At 49.7% G+C, this 15,642-nt stretch overlaps 1 protein-coding gene across 1 annotated transcript in view; it reads left to right on the forward strand.

The window, feature by feature from the left end:
• The window catches only part of JPH3 (junctophilin 3), a 115,203-nt gene that overhangs the window by 19,499 nt on the left and 80,062 nt on the right, over positions 1 to 15,642 (forward strand). The window lies entirely within an intron of this gene.

The following is a 15,642-nucleotide window of genomic DNA, read 5'->3' on the forward strand; positions in this document are numbered from 1 at the left end:
TTCACTTACTAAATTGTGATGGGATCTTCCATAACTACATGTAGTCTAGACCTCAGGTTTTAAGTCTCCCCTGAAAGGCAGCACAGCACCTCCCAGTGCCAAGCTGGGGCACTGGTGCAGGACTGGTTCTGGGAGAAACACATCACCACCAAGTCACTGTTACCACTTCCCGTAGTTTGAGTCTCTGAGGTCAAAGGAATACAGTCTCTAGGTAGCAGGGCTGAAGGAGGGGCATTCGAGAAGATTGCTTCTCCCCTCCACTCAAGTGGAAGGAGGAATGTATGGTTCGGATAAGTGGGACGGAAGGGCAGGGATTGTTTCTGAAATGAGAGGGGCACCAGGACAGAAAGCAGGTGCCCTTTATGTCCCCGTTGTCACACTGCCCTGGGATATGCTGTAAAAATACCTTTCCTAAGGCAAGATCTACACTACAGACTTATATCGGTATAACAAAGTCACTCAGGAGTGTGAAAAATTCACACCCCTAAGCGACTTAGTTATACAGACCTAACCCCCTAGTGCAGACAGCGCTACGTCCATGGGAGGGCTTCTCCCGTCAACTCAGCTACAGCCTCTCAGTAACGTGGATTAACTACGCTGATGAAAGAAGCTCTCCCGTCGACACAGGAGCACCTTCACTTGAGCGCTAAGTAAAATAAAATGAATAGAACATCAGCATTCTTATCAAGTCCATAACACTTCAGATCTTTCAAGCATTTTGGAAATAGGAGCTAATCAATCTTCCCAACACCCTTATGAATTGCTCAGGTATTGCAGTATTATCCCTGCTTTTCAGATGGGAAAGTTGGGGCACAGAGAGATTGTTCACCCATGACTGACATAAGGCAGCAGAATAATTATAATAATGCCTAACTCTTTTCATCAGGAGATCTCATCACTTTAAAAAGGAGGTCAGTATTGTTCCCCTTCCGGTGCCTCAGTTTCCCTAAATGGGGGTAAGTGACTTGTCCAAGGTCATCCAGCTGGCCAGTGCTAGAAGTGGGACTGGAACCCAGATCTCTAGTGTTGCAATCTATTGCTCTGTTCACTAGGCCACACTGCCTCCCCACCTCTCCAAGGATTAGCTCTCCAGAGCCCAGGTTTACACTCACTCCTGTAACCAGCTCTGTGCAGGGTGACCTCTGCACACGTGGGGATCTGCTGGCAGGATCATCACCTAAAGGTACAGTCTGATACCTGCTTTCAGAACCATGCTCAATGGACACAACACTTCGGGGGTCAGATTGGACCCCAGCTCTTCCCTTGGGGGGCTCAGTTCCAAAGCAGTCAACTCTGCCGTCCAGGTGCTTGTTCCCAGCTCCTCACAAGGGGGTGCTGGGAGTGTTTATAGCAGACAACACATAAGCTGCTGTGGCAGAGAAATGAGACAAAACTGTTCACCAGCCTTCAGCCCACCGGACAGCTCTGCCCATTAGTGTCATGATGAGCCCCACCATGTTATCACACTTGATACCGCTCCCACTTAACCTCTGGCTTCACCCAGGGTCAAACCCATCAGCTGGGCTGAACTTGCTGCTAGACTCCCACCAGCACCCAACTGATTTATTACTGCCACCATCAGCTATGTGAACGGTAAATCCTCTGTCCCAGCCCAGCTCTGTGCCTGCATTCAGGGGTGTCCGGTGGTGATGGAGGTAAAAGAATCCTCCCCCTCCATCAGCAGGCAGCGTAGAGCCAGTGGAGCCATTCTGTGGCTACTACGGCAGGAGGCAGAATGTATCACCAGTATCTCCCCCCGTCAAGGATGTGGGGGCTCACCCCCCTGGAAACACTGGTTGCTCTCCCTCTCTTGGCCATTTTGAATAATCGTGTAACTGGGGTCAGTTGCCTCCCCTGCATCCTCTCACAGCCTAGGGTCAGGCTACAGGCAGTCTGCCTCAGTTTCCCCACTTGGACTGTTCAAATAAAATTTCCCTTCAGGCCTTTTCTTGGTCAACAATACCCCTCTTTGAGGAGTAGGGTTATTAATATAAACTAAACAGCAAATGGAACTCAACATCCCAAAACAAGTCCATCCCTAAGTCGACACAGCACAAGATTTCTCTTCCTCCTCCCAGACCTTCCTGCCCAGGGTCTCTGCAATCCCTCCCCTGGTTGGACAGGGTCTTTCCCAGACATCCCCGCCTGGTCTCAGGGTCTTCCTTGGAAGACCCTTTCCTCCCTCTACAAACTCTACCATGGATTCCAGAGCTTCTCTCCCTGCCTCATGGCAGCTTTTTATAGGAGGAGCACCTGAGCCCTTTCAGGTGTGGTGCATTCTGTAATCAGGGTTGGCTAGCTCCAGCTCATAGGAGACAAGCCACTCTGTTACAAATCTGTCTAGGTTCTTATATGACATCCATCACCCTACTATGTAAGCTCCTTTGAAAAGTATGAAGTGGGTACAAAGCAATAGCTTCTCTCTTGCTTCCCCCCCCCCCCCCGCCCCACACCCCAACAAGCAGGGCCTGCAGTTTGGCATGTTATTTATTTGGTGTTTGCTGTTCTGACAGGTAGGCAGCTCAGGGAAGAAGGTTTTCCATTTTGCTTGGAAGGTGTTGGGCCAAGTGTGTTGAAATCTTTCAAAATTTTGATGAAAGGTGGAAAAAAAAGTGAATGGAATTTTTTATGACAATAGTTTTTGTCTTTTTTCCATCTAGCTCTAGTGCGGGAGTTGTGGCCTCACAAATATCTCTTCCAGGGGTGAGTTCCAGATCAGCAGTCCAGGTCAGATGCCAAGAAAGGGCTGAATAATGAGGCCCAGCGATATTACCTTTGCGACTTTCCAGTTCTCAGGAACGTGGAACCTTGTATCCTAGACCTTCAACCAAAAATGACCTGTCAGACTTCACTCATTTCCCTCTTAGCTGCCTGCAAAGAGATACTGTCCATTCAAATTGGGATTTGTGTGAAAAGATTTTACAAAACCTAAGGCCAATAGAAATGTTTCTAGATTTAAAAAAAGAAACGAAAACTCTAGAACCAGTTGTGAAACAAATAAAACCTTCACTTAAGGGTTTGGCAACCCAAACAACCAAAGACTATAAACAAGGAAACTGACCTCATTGACTGTAACAGCCCAAGCTGAGAGAATAGAGTATAAATGGAGGGAAGTCATTTGACTTTTTACAATTCTTCCCATTGCTGTTTTTGTTAATAATGTGGGAAGAGCGTTTGTTCAGTGTGTGACTGCTAAGGGTTTGCTCCCAGGTTGCACTGGATTAAAAAATTCTGCCTGTCTTTGGAGCAGATCCCAAGGTGACAGCCCCTCTTTAACCTTTGGCAAAGGCTGTTATCTGGCCTTAGCCTTTGGAGCGGCTGATCTCTGTTATTTCCTGTATCTTCAATGTACACACCATCTAATTCTTTCCTTCCCAGAGCAGGAACTAGGATCCCTGCTGCGGGCAGTTCACCATCCTTCCCCTCCTTGACAAAAAGAAAAGCAAAAGAATCAGCCATTTTCTTCTCTCCCCCCACCCTGTGTCCCACCATCTTTTCTTTTTTTACTTCTAGTGAGTCAGTTTCCTCTCTTGCACTCCATCTGCTGTGGATGCAGCTGAAGATTTTGCAATCGTCAGGAGGAATAGTCTCAGCAATCCATCTTTCAGCATGTCAATTTTTTTCCCCACCAATTATCTTCCCAAATTATTTCAGTTCGTGTATGTGGGTATGTGTGTGCGCGCGTGTGAGAGCTCCTTGTCGGCTAGTTTGTGATTCTCAGAAGCCTGTTGCTTGTTGACACAGGAACAGAGATTGCACAAGCCAGGCTTACTCAGCCGTCAGAGGGAAAGAGTTAGAGGGGACTGCAGACAGGGGATATAAGGTTATGATGGTCTAGTGGGGAAAAAAATGACCCCTTCCTCCATTTTGATGCTGTTAGCCAGGGTGATGTTCACCCCAGTGCAGAGACCCCGCACCACCTTTCTGACACTCCAGTCATGTCAAGAAGCAGGGCACTGGGAGGGGCAGCAGCCAAGAAGTGGAATGCAGAATATTTAACGTACACACTCTCTCCTGGAAAGCCAACGCACGTGAAATTAGAATCTGGCCTGCTTATGTATTCATTCTGGCCCTGCGTCTGCTCCCCCTGCAGTGAATGGCAAAACTCCCATGGCTCTTTTCACAAGGGCGGTGGTTGGGATTCCTTGGCTCGGATTCCCAACTTCCACCTTCTTTCCATACATTTGTTCTTTGAGTGACTGTTATCGAGCATTAGCCCGGACCATATGGCCCTGGTGTCCATGGCAGCCGGCGGGATGCTGCTGACCGCATAATGGACGCTGCATTTTCCTAAATGCACTCACTCGGTTGCTCTCATGCCGTTCATGCTTCGGGAAGCACTTTGCCTTGATTGATTACACAGAAAGTGCTACAAAGCAAATGGCTGTTGCTCTAGTTGTATTATCAAAGTAAGTACTGGACTTTTGACAAAAAAAATGTAGCAAGAGAGCATTTCCTTTCAGCATTCTAGCCCACGGGGCTGGTTCATGGTTGCTCCATTGCCCTTTTGCACTGGATATGCCAGTGCAAAGAGACCACAAAGCAGCCACCCGGAACCCCCAGCGAATGAATAATTCCTGGCACAAGAGCAGCATGTCTGTGGGAGCCACGGGGCTGGCAGGGCAACCCATGGCCACTCTAGCAGGAGACCCCAGTGCAAAGGGTGGTCTGGGGTGGCTTAGCAGTGCAAGCGAGGGTAGCTGGGGCGTTCTTACCCTCTGGTTATTCTGTGCCATCAGCATGTCCGATAGCCTGCTAGCACTGTTGGTTCAGAACTGTTTCCCATACTGCTCTGGGATGTAATCATGTCAGTTCTCATGAAATATGAGCGGGATTAGGCTAGGTCAATAAAAGACCATCACAAATAACCTGGGAGCTGCAGGAAGAGTTGTCAGTAATTCAGTGAGTGGTGGTTTATCCTTTATCAATACTGAACCATTATCTCAGCATGGCAATAGGGGGCCCTCTGGGCCTCTGAAATAATCCCATGGAACATTTTGCAATAGTGGGGTACAGGGATCAGTCCCAGTGTCCTGCCTTTACTCCAGTCTTGGGTAACGCCAGCCCATTCGGCATACCTAAAACTCCCTGTGCAGTTTCATTTGGCTATAGGATTCTCAGTCCTGCCGACTATATTTTAAAGACCATGTTGTGTTTTTTGGTCTGTCATTTGATTTTCAAATGTCCCTGCCCATCCCCAGCAGGAGAGACAGTGTATGAGACAATCCGTGTTTCCCACTCTCCCAGATGTATTGAATGAGGTGATTCTGGCCCCAGCGGACAGAGCTCTCACCCCCAGAGCTGTCCCCTGCCCAGTTATTAATTCTGCCCCTCCTTTGCCCCCACACCCATCAGTTCAACCCCGCCACCAGTTCAGCTCCCTCAGTCCCCACCCCATTGATTCTGCCCCCATCAGTTCAGCCCTCTACCTCCCCATTGCTCCTCCTGGGGTTCTCCACCCCCCTTTCCAGGCTGGGGGGACAGCAGGGTCCCCCCCACCCCTTCTAGGCTCAGGGGGGGCAGCTCCAGGGGCTCTTCATCCCCTTTGCCCCTGCCCAGACCAGGTGCTGCAGGGAGGGAGAGGGGAGGAGCAGAGGGACTGTCCTGACCCCGTTGCTCACAGGAGGCCAGAGGGGAGGAGGGGGCAGACCTACCCTGAGCTGTTGGGCTCTTTGGTGCCCCCTCCCCTCCTGGTGGCTGTGGGGAGGGAGGGGGGAGAGAACTCTGCCTGCAACAGCTCCAATTGGCTATTCTGCCCCAGGAGGCAGGCATGTTGGGTGGGCAGCGTGGACCCAAATTCTCTAGAGGCCCGGAGCATCTCGCATTATTGGGAGAGTGGTTCCAGCCCCGGCCCAAATCCTGCTGGTTTCTTCTCTGCTTCCTGCCCCAATCTGTTGGGCAGCATTGCTGTGCGCTGTCAGACGGAGGGCATGTTCCACCCTAGAGATGACTGCATGGCAGCAGGAATGCTCTGGAATTTTATACATAGGGTGTAGAAGACCTGACTCACCAGTGACGCTCCCGCTCAGTGTTGAGCGTGGCGTAGCAGCCTTTTCCTCTAGTGCCCCACGCTGACAGGCAATCCAGCCCCGTGGTGGTCTCTCTTCTCGTGACTTGACATCCCCCTTGACCAGCTCACTTTGAAGTCTCTCCCCTTCCAGGGTATCTGTGTCCCTAACAGACAGTGTCATACACTACACCAGTCATCAGGCTGTCATCTTCCCCCTTCCAAAGCTCCCCTTCCGTCCCACTTGGCTGTCAGGGCAGTGGTCCCAGGTCTCCTTCCTGGAGTCTTTTCACCAAACTCACAAGGGCTTAAACTTAATCTGTCCCGGATCCTCCCCAGCTTTCTGTTGTTCTGCAGAATTCTGACGCTCAAGAGTTACCCCACAGGAGACTTGCCCCCATTGTGGGTCCTTCACTCCAGTCCAATCCTAAGGGCATCTGCCTGTCAGCTGGCCTTCTCCCAATTCTGCTCCAGGAGTCTCCTTCACCCCTGCTACCCTCTCCCATCAGAGCCCATCCCAGGGTGTAGACTCCCGCTCGATGCTCTTCTTCTGTTGACTGCTTTCCTGGGTTTCTTCCCTGGAGATCCAAGTCCTGCCCTTCTGCAGGGCTCACCACTGGAGCATGCGTCACCCTGGTGGCATCCCCATATCTCTCTGGGTTCCAAGCTCTACTATTCAGAGATGGACTGCAAAGTTCTTTCCTTTTCCCTGTGCCTCTTTCTAATCTGTATGGCTTTTCTTTATAATCACCCTCCAACTCCATCCCCAGCCGGGCTTCATCTTTAATAATGCCTGGCCCATCCTCCAGGGGCAGCTAGGCAGCATAATTGACCTCTCAGGTGCACGCACCTCAGTCCTCTCCTTCCCTGCATGGGGTACACATCCCCTCACAAGGGCCACATTCTGGTTCCATATACAACCCCTCCGACATCCATGGGGGGGGGGGGAGGGGAGCTGTGTAGTCGATGGCAGAGAGCACTGCATAGGATCAGGCTTTATGTCTGTAAAATCTGTTTACAGAGACCGCTAAACTCCTTTTGTGTTCATCATGTGCCAGCAGCCGCCACACTCTAGTAAAGGTTCAAGCCGGCTTCCAACTTTAAGCCTAATTTTCAACTCCTCCATCTGACTGCCCCACAAAAGGATCTTTCTGGAATTCCACCCACTACAGCTCATCCCAGGAGACAGCCTGGCTGCGGAGTTTTGTACAAATCATAAAAGGCTTTTTAAAGATGCAGGCCTTGATCTTTTTGTCTGGCCGATTTGTGCTTAGCTCAGGACCCGAGTTACAGAGAGGGAAAGTGGGGGAGGGGAAGGAAAATTTTTACATTCCCTCCGCAGCTCCCCAATTCTGTAGCTGTCCAAAAACCTGGTTTGGCCCCTCGTGAAAACTAGAGAAACCTCAGGAGATTTCCTATAAAGAGCTCCATTTCCAACAATCTCCTAGCCAACTGAGATTTGATGCTTTGTGCGTATTGTTGCAAATGTTCGGGGGTGACAGTCAAGCTGGTGGGTGGGCGATGTGAGCAGGGTGGTAGGGAGTGACGAGAGATCATATGGCAGTGAATAACAGACTGCACCCTTCCTCTGTTCACGCCCAGATGTTGGAATGTTTCTAAAAGGCGTAGAAAGTTCATTTAGAGGGGCAGGTCGGCTCCCCCAAAACACACTCCCAGCCTCAGTTGGTTTATTTGCTCTTTTTCATTAGTGCCATTACGCGTTCCCACCCACCAGGCTGATTGAGATGCTAGCAGCTGTGCTTTCCAGCCAGTCCCCAGTAGCAAAATCCAGGGTGCCTGTGTCCAACGGGAAAGGAAACAACCATGGACCAATATAAATTTAAGCTACCATCCGGGGGAAGGGTGATATGGCTAGTAGGAATGGTACAACAGAAGGAAACCGCTGGGTGGGAAAGCTGGCCTTGTGTCTTCCCATTCTCTAGGGGTTTGGTTAAAAAAGCCAAACCAAACCCACTAGGGAGCAGAGAACGATTGTTCCGAGCCACATGCAGTTCTGGAAATGTGTTTTAAGGCCACACATTGGCCGGGTCATCTCTGGAAAAACAGGCTGCAGTCTCACTGGGTCCTTCATGTTGATAAAGAAATACACAGACAATTGCTTCTGCTGTAACTTGGTGCAACCAATTTGCTCCCTGAGGGCCCTCAGAGATTTGCTCTGTCGCTCTCTGATAGTTTTTCGTTCTGCTCTTCAGTGCAGCCTCTGGTTTTCAGCAAAGACCTGGATTTTTTTATTATTATCTGGCTTAATCCAATTTTTCAGCTGGGGATTGACTGAGGCTACGTCCTCACTATGGGGGGGGGTCGATTTAAGATACGCAAATTCAGCTACGCAAATAGCGTAGCTGAATTCGACGTATCGGAGCCGACTTACCCTGCTGTGAGGACGGCGGCAAATCGACCTCCGCGGCTCCCCCGTCGACGGCGCTTACTCCTACCTCCGCTGGTGGAGTACAAGCGTCGCTTCGGGGATCGAATGTTGCATCCCAACGAGACGCGATAATTCAATCCCCGAGAGATCGATTTCTACCCGCCGATTCAGGTGGGTAGTGTAGACTTAGCCTCAGATACAGAGAGGTCAAGTGACTTGTGTGGAGTTGGAAACTGAGTCAGGTGACTCAGATGGGAGGGGGGAGAGTTCAGAACTTGAGCAGAGAAGCCTACAGCTTGTGTAGCTGTGCCAGGCAGTGCCTTATTCCTCATCCCCCCTCTCTGCACTGACAGCGTGTGCATCCTCCTCTGCACCCGCTCTTGCAGTTGAGAATGTAGGAAGGAAGCAAAGATGGGTCTAGACCAGCACCCGGGAGCCAGGCAGCCTGGAATGCGGAGAAATTAGGATCTCAATTTGCTCTCAATCCTGCTTCTAGGAGGAAGCAGGGACCAGAGGCTATGTGGCTGGGTTATGATCCTTAGGGTTGAAAGAAGGGAGTTTGAGGCTTGGGGAGAGTTCACTCCTTTTTCCTTAGGGTGTTCCCTGATCATGTTCCCCAGAGCTTTCTCCTGCAGGGACAACCCAGGGAGGAGTTCACTGCCAAGTCAGCTATGCAGGAGAGAGAGCGACTGCGCGGTACCTGTACAGCTGTAACTATGAACAGAATTAACATTAGGCTTCTAGGATATACCACTCATACTGAAGTGAGGAGCATTCCTTGATAGCAGTGTGGTCCTGTGGATGCAGCCGAGGGCTAGCAGTAAGAGGTAGGGTCTTTTCCTGACTCTGCTACTGAACTGCTGACCCCAAGAGGCCAATCTCCGTTGTGCTAAGGCCCCTTTACATCACGCTGGTGCCATAAAGGCACCTGTAAAGGGCAGACAGGCCCCAAGAATACCCCCCGCATGAGGGACCTTTCCCATCAGTGGTCAATAGCCAAAATGGCCCTGTGCCAGCCCCCGTGGTAAGGGTCACATCAGGACTGAGGAGGAGACATGGCCAGAGGGCACTGGCTGTTCTCTGCATCTCAGGGCCCACGGGAAGCCTTGGGAAGCAGAGTGTGAGGGAGATGAACTGGGGCCTGAGGCTCTTAATGTCCTGCTCAGCGCACTGGCCTTCTTTTCTTCAGCTGTTTCATGGGGTCTGTCTACACTGCGATAAAAAGCCTGCGGTACTGCATCTCAGAGCCGACTCAGCTGACTCGGGCTCACGGGGCTTGGGCTGGGGGCTAAAAATAGCAATGTAGACGTTCAGGCTCGCGCCCGAGCTCTCAGACCCCCGCGGGGGGAAGGGTCTACACTGCAGTTTTATAGCCCTGCAGCCCGAGTCCTGGAAGCCTGAGTCAACTGACACGTCACAGGTCTTTTATGGCCGTGTCGACATACCCATGGTGTACGGCCCTGACATGCAGCTTCTCTCTCTGTTCATTGAACCTCCCACTCCCAAATGCCAACATGAGACCCTGACCTTTCCACTTTCTCCCTCCCACCTCTCCCCGCACCCATAATCCTGACTCTTCTCCCTCCTGTCCTATACTAATCCAATAAACCCTCAGTAAATCCTCTGTCTGCCGCCGACTCTTTCCCTTTGCCTTCTTGGAGTAAGTCTGGGTGGGATCCTTTCTCTCTGACTACAGTGCAGACGGTGAGGGGCTGCTGCTTGCATTGCTTCATTTTTGCTCCTGGCTCAGGCATGCCTCTGCAACAACTAATGTTTGAGCCCCGGGAGCAGCCCATGTGCCCCATGGGGTCTTCTGAAAATGCCATTTGGGTGCGCATCCCCCCAGATATCACCGCCTTGGTGCCCAGACAACTTGGGTGCAACCAGAAAAGCCCTGGCATGCTCATCTCCAATTGAAACCTCTAACTGGAGGCTCCTCTAACTGGAGGCACAAATGGCTGTTTGGAGCAGCTCGTTAGTGTTGGGGAAAAAATTAGCATTAACCTTGTATTCAGTTGTTGGCTGCGTGTGTGTTCTTGTTGTGTGCTGCGCTGGCTCTGGCTAGAGAGCCCTTACAGCAGGCTCCGATCGAATTGCCCCGAAGACCACAGACTTGGTTTCTATAGTGAAGGCACTCAGCCAGGTTTATTGACCACGAAGTATGGTCCTAGCTCCCCGGATCAGTGTCTACAGTTACACTAGCACATGTACGCCTGTGACAATGGATGTGGTTCAGTGAATGACAGGACTTTCCATTCCCCCCCATGGCTGGACAAAGACACCTGTGAGCCCTCTTTTATACACTGATACAAACAAGTTATGAATTGCCCCTCTGACGTGGTTAGTTACCACCCTTTATCTTGTATATGTAGTTTGGGGCAAAACATCTCTATCCAGCACCCTGTCATCCTGACCTTATCTTTCAGAGGGGTCAGCGTGTCCCTGAACCATCTTCGGGGAGTGTGTTTACACCATAATCTTGTATCAAGGTGCTCTGCAATGTGTTTATGTGAGTGTCCTGTGCCTAGCACTTCTTAGGAGGATTTGCATTTTTGCAATACTAGCCCTGTTCTTGATAAGTTCTGTGAACTTGCAAATAGGTATGCGTTGTACCAGGGCCTGACTTTTGCTCATAGCTTGACTCTTGCTAACTTTGCTTCATATCAGCGGGGCTGGACTACTTCAGTTCAGGCCTTAGGCCTCATACCAGGCCCCTTTTACCAGGCCTCATGTCTCAGGCTCTCGCTTCCTACTACAAACCTATTTGTGCCTTAGTCCGTGGATCAAATGCTTTGAAATCCTTAGCTAGAAAGTACCAATTATTATTATTACATATTATTTAATTTATTATCGAAAATAGACAGCACTTGCTCTAGGGGAAGGACTAGATAGAACCTACCAGACTTTCCAATCTGGAAGTTCTATGCGACAAATAGCCTAGTAAGGTCTTATAGAAAGGATGAGCAATATGAAATTACAAGGACTGTTGATCCTCACACATTGGGGTAATAATACCACCTAGCCCTTCTCTCGCACTTTTCATCAGTAGATCTCAAAGCGCTTTACAAAGCAGGTCAATATCATTAGCCCCATGGTACAGATGGGGAAACTGAGGCACAGAGCAGGGCAGTGACCCAACAGGCCAGCAGCAGAGCCGGGATTAGAATCCAGGTCTCCCAAGTCCCAGTTGTTTAGGATAAATCAGCCTGTGGAAGCTCAAAGCACAAATCTGTTACCTTTGGCTAAGGAAAGCAGAAGCAGAAAGTGCATCCAACTTCTCTGGTGACTTTGAGACAGGGTGCAGTACTGTCACCTCTCTTCCTCAATGTCCTTACGCCTCTTAAGGAGAGTAAGATCCTGATCCAGATTTAAGTCAGGTCAGTGGGACTACTCAGGTGTTACATGCTTAAGTGCTGTGCTGGATTGGGGCGTTAGTGAGCGATATGGTACGGCTGCAATGCTTTTAGCGTGCTGATGACAGTCAGCTTAATATCTCTGTCTTGTCCAGCTCACAGAGTGCTGCTGAGACTCGAGATAAAAGGGAGGTGATGATGATGTGCTGGGAGGAAGCAAGCAGAGAATTTGGCTGAGGTTTATGTCCGTTGCTTGTTACTGACGTTCACAGTATGGGAGGCTGGTTACATTCCCAGCGGCTCCCAGGTGAACACATGGCATCAGTAGCCAGGGTGGCTGTTTCCCATTTGTGTCTGGTTACAGCGCTGTGTCCTTTTCTTTCATATCTCATGGCTGAAATCCACTCATCGCCTCTGGATTGGACTACTGCAATGTGCTCTAATTGGGGCTACCCCTGAAACCCACTCACAGGCTAATGCTAGTGCAGAACACAGCAGCTCATTTGTTAAATGCCATAGCCCATCCCAATCACACCGCCCCAGTGCTCTGTGATCGTCACTGGCTGCCGTTTAAGGTATTGATTTTGACCTATCAAGCCCTAAATTGCCTGGGACCATCTGACCTGGGACACCTCTCTCCATGTGCCACATTGACTCGATTGTGACCAGCACGGAGGTGCTCATATTGGAACCCCACTTTGGTTTATGGGCTTGTCTACATGGGGACATGCAGGAAAATTAATCTGAATTAACTACAGGTGTGAATTTGAAGGGGATTAATTAAATCTAATTCAATCCCAGTATGGATGCTGCTATTCAGAATTAAAACGGACTTAATTTGGTTTAGTTTAATTCACTTTGGAAGTGAATTAAGATAAACTGATTTAAGACCACTTTAATTCTGAATGAAGGTGTTCACACTGTGGTTAATGTGGTTAACTAATGCACTTCAATTTCACACCTTCACTTAATTCAGATTAATTTTCCTGGATGTCACCATGTAGACAAGCCCTGTAAGGGTGGGGACTGCTGGCAGGTAGTTTCTTATGCGGGCCCCTCCATTTTGGAATTCACTTCCTCTCAGTCCCAAGTAGCCCTGGATCTGCGGCCTTTCTGAAAGTGTTTGAAGAGAACTGAGGTGCTTGTGAGAGCGTGGGGGCATTCCTTTGGAAGTCTCAGGTTGGGGGACGTGACTGGTTGTTATTTTGTGATCTCCTGTTTTGTTTTTTGTTACTCGTTTGGATTATATTTTTGATTAGCTGGCAAGGCCTATGCAGGTCAGGTGACTAACTCCCATTGATGTCAATGGGAGTTAGACACTTAACACACTGAGGTGCTTTGAAAATCCCTGTACGTGCCTAGCAGCATCCTTAGGTGCCTGAATCCCTTGGACAGTCTGGCCCCTAGAGCCCAGGACAGGAGTTTTTCACAATGCGAATGTGCCACAAATAAATAATACCGTCCAGGAGGCCAAAATGAAAGGGCTTCGGTTTGAATTGTTTGAGGCAGGCTGGGATTTTTGTTTTCCTCGTCTAAAACACACCAAGCAGGCAATGCAAATAAGAGACCTGGCTTCTGGCTTCCCCCACTCCATTTTTCAACTCAGGCAGCAGGGCCGGCTCTGGCTTTTTGACCGCCCCAAGCAAAAAAAAAAAAAAAAAAAAAAAAAAAACGGGGCGGCCAGAACGGCAAAGCAAAGAAAAAAAAAAAACTTGCGGCGCGGCCAGAGCGCGGGTGCAGGGGGACCGGCTGGGGCGGGGGAGGGGGAGGGAGCGGGCGGGAGAGAGAGAGAAGGGGGCAGCCAGGGCTACAGCAGGGGCGCTGCCATGTGGCCCCTCCCGCTGCGCTGCCTCCTGCCGCCTGCCGCGAGGGCTCCGCTCCGGTCGGCGGGGAGGGAACGAAGAGGACTGCCCTGCAGGGCGGCCGGAGCGGAACAAGAACAAAATAAATAAATAAATAAATAAATAAAAGCGGCCGTGCTGCCCTAGGATTGGGCGGAATGCCGCCTCCAACAATCTGCCGCCCCAAGCACCAGCTTGCTCAGCTGGTGCCTGGAGCCGGCCCTGTCAGGCAGACAAATACAGTAGTTCGGGACTATTTAAAAAACAATTGATGTAACCCATGGCAACAATATTCGGACTGTAAGGCTTGGCCAAAGGATGAGCAAGAGAAGGTGATAACCATAACTGCACAGAAGTGTCTGACCAGCCTAGATTTCAAGGAAGGAGCAGAATTATGTAGGGAATTTCCAATAACAGGGAATAAAGGGAAATTTAGATTGCATTTTAGGAAATATCTCTTAGTGGTGTGAGTTGGTGGAAGTTCTATGGCCTGTGATATACAGGAGGTCCGATTAGATCATCCTAATTAGCCCTTCTGGCCTTAACGGTAGAAGCAGTATAAACCCTATTGCTCAGAACACTTAGCCCTGGAAAATATTGCAGGGAACAACCTTCCACCAGCCACAGGGATAGGCTAGGAGAAACCTAACAGGTCACTAATTTCTGCACGATTATTACCAAGGGCAAAGAACGTGTCCTGCTGTACGCAGAGAGGATAGAAAGACTTTATCAGACTAAGTCCAAGGTCATAATCTGGGCTTTACCGGGGCCGTTTTTATCAAGGTTTAGTTTCAGTTTGGTTCAGAGAGGGGTCACTGTTCCAGCAAGTCTATTTTCTGAAGCCCTTGCAGCGTAGGTATCAGTATGGTACAAAGGAAGGGCCCAATTTTGCAAGGCGCTGAGTGTACCCAGGGTGGTGCTAGGCAGAGCCCGTTGATGTTAGAAGGAGTGCAGAGAGCGGAGCACTTTTCAGGAGCCGTCAGCACATTGACGGATCAGGCCCTGAGAGAAGGGATTGCCCAGGGAGGTTGTGGAATCTCCATCATTGGAGATTTTTAAGAGCAGGTTAGACAAACCCCTGTCAGGGATGGTCTGGATAATACTTAGTCCTGCCATGAGTGCATGAGACTGGACTAGATGACCTCTTGAGGTCCCTTCCAGTCCTATGATTCAAATTTCTATGAAATAAGGTGGATGGCTTCTTAGCAAAAACTTAACTCCTGCCCTACGCACATTATCACTTCATGGCTGGCAAAGCAAGGACGGAGTGTTTACTCGTGTTCATAAATACCTCATTGTGCACTCAGTCAGCCTGGAAACTCTGGGCACAGAAAGGATTAAGCCACTAAGAATTAAGACCAAGATCTGCAGTTAAAATGCCTGGGATAAAATTACAAAGGAGGTTGATCCCAGTGGTTCAGGACATGAATGAACATCAGCTCAGGGCAGGAAGACAGTCCTCCTGCCCCGCCCCCCGAGCCGAATACTGCACACTTACAAATGTAATACGGCTGTTATGCCTTCCTAGGAACTGTAACTTATAGCCCTCAAAACTGCACATACCTTTGCACCTACAATTACTACAAGTGCCCATGTGTACTTGTAGACTCCTAAATACCTGTAAAGTAACCCAGGTAAATGCCCACGCAAATGCAGGTGTGCAGTTGGGTGCACATTTCTGAATGTAATATCCAGATGGGTCCCTAGGCATGTGGCCTTTATTTCTCTATTGCTGATTCCTTCCACTGCTCTTTGGATGGAAGGTGCTATGTATATAAATACATCTTTTGTAATGTACCAGCCAGCTTTGATCACTGTCAGAGGCTGGTGACCAAAAGAGATGGGATTTTACTCTGTTCTAGGCTAAGAGTTCCTAGGCTCTGTCTCCCTGCTCTCTTTCCTTTCAGTTTAGGGCGTGGGTGTGATAGGCAATTCGTGGAAGGATAGGCCCATGTGATGTGGTGCCTTGGCTGTTTCCTATTATTTCCGGGCCAACTCCCAAGGGAGCTGAAATGCATTCTTGGACTCTTGCTAAGATATTTCTTCCTCCTT

The sequence above is a fragment of the Chrysemys picta genome, chromosome 14, assembly GCF_011386835.1.
Source record: "Chrysemys picta bellii isolate R12L10 chromosome 14, ASM1138683v2, whole genome shotgun sequence".
Classification (NCBI taxonomy): Eukaryota; Metazoa; Chordata; order Testudines; family Emydidae; genus Chrysemys; species Chrysemys picta.